The sequence below is a fragment of the Phalangium opilio genome, unplaced genomic scaffold (assembly GCF_054372755.1).
Source record: "Phalangium opilio isolate 3A_F unplaced genomic scaffold, DU_Popi_V2 ptg000329l_1, whole genome shotgun sequence".
In the NCBI taxonomy this organism is placed as follows: domain Eukaryota; kingdom Metazoa; phylum Arthropoda; class Arachnida; order Opiliones; family Phalangiidae; genus Phalangium; species Phalangium opilio.
Window position 1 is genome coordinate 12708092 of NW_028324226.1, and position 4730 is coordinate 12712821.

General features: G+C 36.0%; 1 long non-coding RNA gene across 1 annotated transcript; it reads right to left on the reverse strand.

Annotated features, from left to right (window-relative positions):
- Positions 1–1878: 1878 nt before the first annotated feature.
- Positions 1879–4460, reverse strand: LOC149610983 (uncharacterized). The gene is made up of 2 exons (XR_016376468.1): positions 3315–4460; positions 1879–3241 (listed from the first exon to the last, which is right to left on the reverse strand). It is a non-coding gene; the product is annotated as an uncharacterized LOC149610983 (long non-coding RNA).
- Positions 4461–4730: the final 270 nt, after the last annotated feature.

Consider the following 4730-nt stretch of genomic DNA (forward strand, 5'->3'; position numbering starts at 1 on the left):
AACCTTTAGCTCAAACTTTTCATAAGCCCAATATGAAATTCGGATGTCCTTAAAACTTCTCAACGACGATCCGAGATTTTCAATTTCGAACTTTTTTGTAGCATTAACTAACGTCTGTTTGATATTAAGCTTATAAACCTTAAACACAATATAGTCAGGGCAATGCCGACTCAATTTATAAGGGCTACCCTAAAAGTCCACAAAAGTGATCCAAGATTGTTAATACGCCTAAAAAGTGCCCTCTTCAAAATATGTAGCCGGGGAAAAGAGAGCGTGATCGAGTGGGCTATGCTAGTGGGTATTTTGGTAGTAAGTAACGGGGGTTGGGACTCCAGGCATAGCCCGCTCCATCACGCACTCGACAACGCAAAGCAGCTCGTGCCAGCGTGGGAAATAAGGCGGTAACACAGGGCAAATGACGAGTTTAAAAATCGCCTGGTACAGTTCAAAAATTAAATCGGAGGGGGGGGGGGTCAGTGGTCCACGAGACTACTTAAAAATTCAAGGGTAACCAGAGTCCACCCATTAAAATTCTAATATTTTAATTATCCACTTCCTTAGCTTAGCAGACGACGTGCTCTGGCCAATGGTCACGGACCAGTTTATTTATTCCAAGTCAGGAGGGTCTCTGGTCTAATGTCCAGTTTAAAAAAATCCTTATTTCCCACCCTGACTCGCGCTATAGGGCAAGCAGCTTGCGACGTGTTGCGCGTGATCGAGTAGGCTATGGTCCGGTCAAAAGAAATCTTCAGTTCAGCCAAGAAGTTATATCAGTATCTCAGAGAGAAGATATAAGATGCCTTTGTATTCGCGCGCCATAGTCCCAGTCCCCCTTTCAAAATACAAGGGGGGACGTAAAAGGAGGCGCCGGGCTATTTCGCTCTAGTCAGTCGGAAATTTTCCTCACTCGCGTCGTCGCGCTGACGTGAGTTTTCAAGAACCAATGAGATGCTGGTTGTAATTTAGAGACGGGGATTGACTGCGGACCTACGTTAGGACTGGAAATAAAGCTGGAAATCTGGCGAATTTATATCTTCTCTCTGAGATACTGATATAACTTCTTGGTTCAGCGTTGTAAATAAGGCGGTGGCACAGGGAAAATGACCAGTTTAAAAATTAAATCGGAGGGGGAGCAGTGGACCACAGGACCACTAAGGAAATTCTAGGGTAACCAGGATCCAGACATTATCTCAACTATTTTAATTACCCACTTCTTTAGTTTAGCAGACGCCGCGCCCTGGTCAATGGTCATGGACCAGTTCATTTATTCCTGGGCAGGGGGTCGCTGGCCCAATGTCTAGTTTTAAAAAAATCCCTATTTCCCACCCTGCTTCAGTTGGGAGTCTGACTCCTGGAGCTCCTAAAGTCCAGAGATGCATATGACAAGGATTCATTTCTCATAAGCGAGAATGGCCAACTCTGTTGTGTTAGAGACAGCCTGGCAGCCTGGTATTTTTTTACTTCTAAACAGGCTGGGAAATAAGGATATTTTTTAAACTAGTCCTTTGGACCAGTGACCCCCTAGTGTCTGAAATTATTTACTGGTCTCCGGACTGGTCCCAGCCTTTGCTCTCCAATAGATTTGCAATTAATAAACTGGTCCCGAGGACCAGTAACCCCCACTTCTTGAATTAAAAAACTAGTCCAAGCAATTAATAAACTGGTTTTGGACCAGAGGAAGTGTGCTATTTCCCAGCCTGCTTCTAAAGTTCTAAGTCAGCTGGGTTTTCACCTTTAAAAGTTAATACATCCCTTTAAAAATGTTATTAAATGAATGAATCTATACGGTTGCAGTTATGTCGAAATGAGAGCAATTAAATATGTGTCTTTGATATTTAGCTCTGATAATTTCAGAAACTTAGTAAAAAGTAGTGTTATGTATTTAACCAGAATTTATTTTATTGAAATTTATTAATAATTATTTAATTAAAAAAATTGTAATACTATTTTATGTTTTAAATTTCACAAATAAAATTCAAAACAGTAAACATAGGGCAAAGGTTATATTGTATTATAAATAGCCAGTGGGATTGATTTTAGCTATATCGCAATTAGAGCTCGACATTTTCTATCCATTATCCACAAATTAGTAATTAATTTGAATGAAAATAAGTGGATATCTTTTATTAATTGGGAAATAATGCACACACTTTACATTTAAATTTTAGAAGTTGAATTTATTATTTACTTTTTGTATGTAATATTCAGCATTAATTTGACTAAGACAATTAACTAATTACCTACGAGGAATTAACTAGTATATATGTTTAAAATTATAATTTAATCGTTTCAAAACTAATATGGTTTTGAACCGGTTTTAATAATTTAGTTATTAAAATTTGTGATTATCGATTGGTCAATATTGAAAATCAACCAATGGTGGAACTAATTTTTTTTAAACTCAATGAAACTGAAATATCAATGAATCATCTACTGAAAGAGGTATCAACCTATTATTTTTTTTCAAAAGAAGCTAAATAAGGATTAGATGGCTTGCTGCTTCAAACAAGATTTTTAACCATGAATAGAATATTTTGTTAATTTTAGTCAAATTTAGATATTCGGTAATAGAGTTGATATGAATAAAGCCGTTTTTGCTCATGTCTATTTTAAACTTTAATCACAGATTTCGATTACCATTTCACAAGCATAATAAACACTACTGAAGGGCGCAAATCTATCTGTGATCGGTAATGGTGACCAATATAGCAATTTGCCCAATTAATCAGTTTGAACTTCATTTGCACATTTCTACTCGTTAATTAGAAATGTTGCGAGAAATTTGAATGGAATATAAGTAGATATCTCTTTTAGTAGATAATTTTTGATGATTCATTGAGTTAAAAAATTGGTATCAGTATTTCAATTAAGCTTTGATATCAACAGCGGTTAATTTACGATATGGGCTTATGATAATAGTCTGTTTATAAGATAAAATCATTACATCAAGTGTCACAAGACAGTATCTACCTCCAAAATCGAGTGTTAGTAACTTTAAAACCATCTCCTCGTCACAGGATATCCGAGGGTGAATTTATTATATCATTGATAGTCTAGATAGACAACATAATCTGACAAGGCGCAATAGCTCAGTCAAGTTTTGGCAAGGCCTAATACCGTTTTGCTTGACTGCATGGCGCGGTCAAATTCCTTTTAAAGCATAGATCATGTAGTATCCACCCTTGATTTTCATTTCGCAACACACGTTGGATTCGTAAACCTCGACGCGCACCACGATTTTCTAGAAGCATTAAAATGTGCAACAACACACTGAGCGCATACATTTTTAATAAATAACATTTCTAAATTCTCACTACAGCTGTTTTCGGGCTGAAGCGACCGAAAGACGGCGATAAATAAAAATTCTTCGGGGGGGTAGTTTCGAGGGAACGAAATTCAAATGCAAGGCGCGTCCCATCAACAAACAAAATTGAATTCGTTTTATGCAATTATAATATTGAAATTTTATACAATTAAGTAATATTTAAGAAAACAAAGCACTACTTTCAAAGTCTAAACTTTAATTAAAAGTACGACGATACGAGAAGGCGAAGTAGTAAAGGGCAACGAGAGGTAAACATTTTTTTAAACGGCAAAAATGAACGTTAAGCCAAGGCTTAGCGCAATTTCACCGCCTTAAAAAAAGTGCCTAGTTTAGAAATAGATTGTGGGACAATCAAAAGGTGGAAAATTATGAAATTAGGCTTATATTAAAGCTTGAAACCTACTTTAAATTATATTTAAAATCCATCCATGAGCAAATCCTCAAAAAATATGAAAATGGCAACGAAAAATGACCCACTCTCAAATTTTTTTCCCCTTAAAAAAATGGCGGCCACAAACGGGGTAATTTGTCACGGCGGCAATATTAAAGCAGTCTTATCTCACTATCGATAGGCCATTTCAACCAAAAGGCATTAAGAAAAAACAATCGGATTATTAAGACGCAACTATACGTAAAAAAAGGCCAATATTGGTCTCGCTGATATTTACCAATAAAACAGCGTATCCATGCTAAAATATCGCAGATTGGGGTAGTTTTTAAAATTTAAAATTAAACATACTTAAAATTAATTTTTCTCAAAAACCTTAAAAATGGTCCTAGAAAAAGGTTTAAATTTTGATATAAAACCGTTCCCAAACGTAACAAACGAATATTTCATTTCAAAAGGGTTGCGACAAAATGGCTAAATTTGAAAAAAACTCCATGTTATTTCTATGGGAAAATTTAACTTTTTCACCAAAAGGGCTGAATCATTTTATGCAAATGAAAACCACCCTTAGCAACTTTATTTTTTATAAAATAAACTAATGAGTGGATCTTTTTGAAATTTTAACCACATATTGAGGGCCCGAATTGTAGTTCTGTGGAATTTTTTCAAAGCAGTTAATACGATACAAAAAAAGTTATAACCAATCAAAAAACCATCCTTATACATTAAAGTCGGTATGAGGTCTTATCTAAGAGAGCTATCGCTCTCCTAGAATAATAAAATAAGTGAGACGATACCAAAGTTGACGAACATTTTGCTTAATATCTCGGCCCCTGTTTTTCGTAGCTCAATGTTTTTAGTATGGTTAGATGGGAGACAATTTGGACTTTAACATATCCTAAGGACATCGCCGTATCTCTAGTAGACACAGAGTTATGGGCCTGCAAAGTATAGTCTAATGCATTTCCTAGGGAGGGGTTGTTTGTTTACGTTTAGCTTAATTACTCGGCCCCTGTT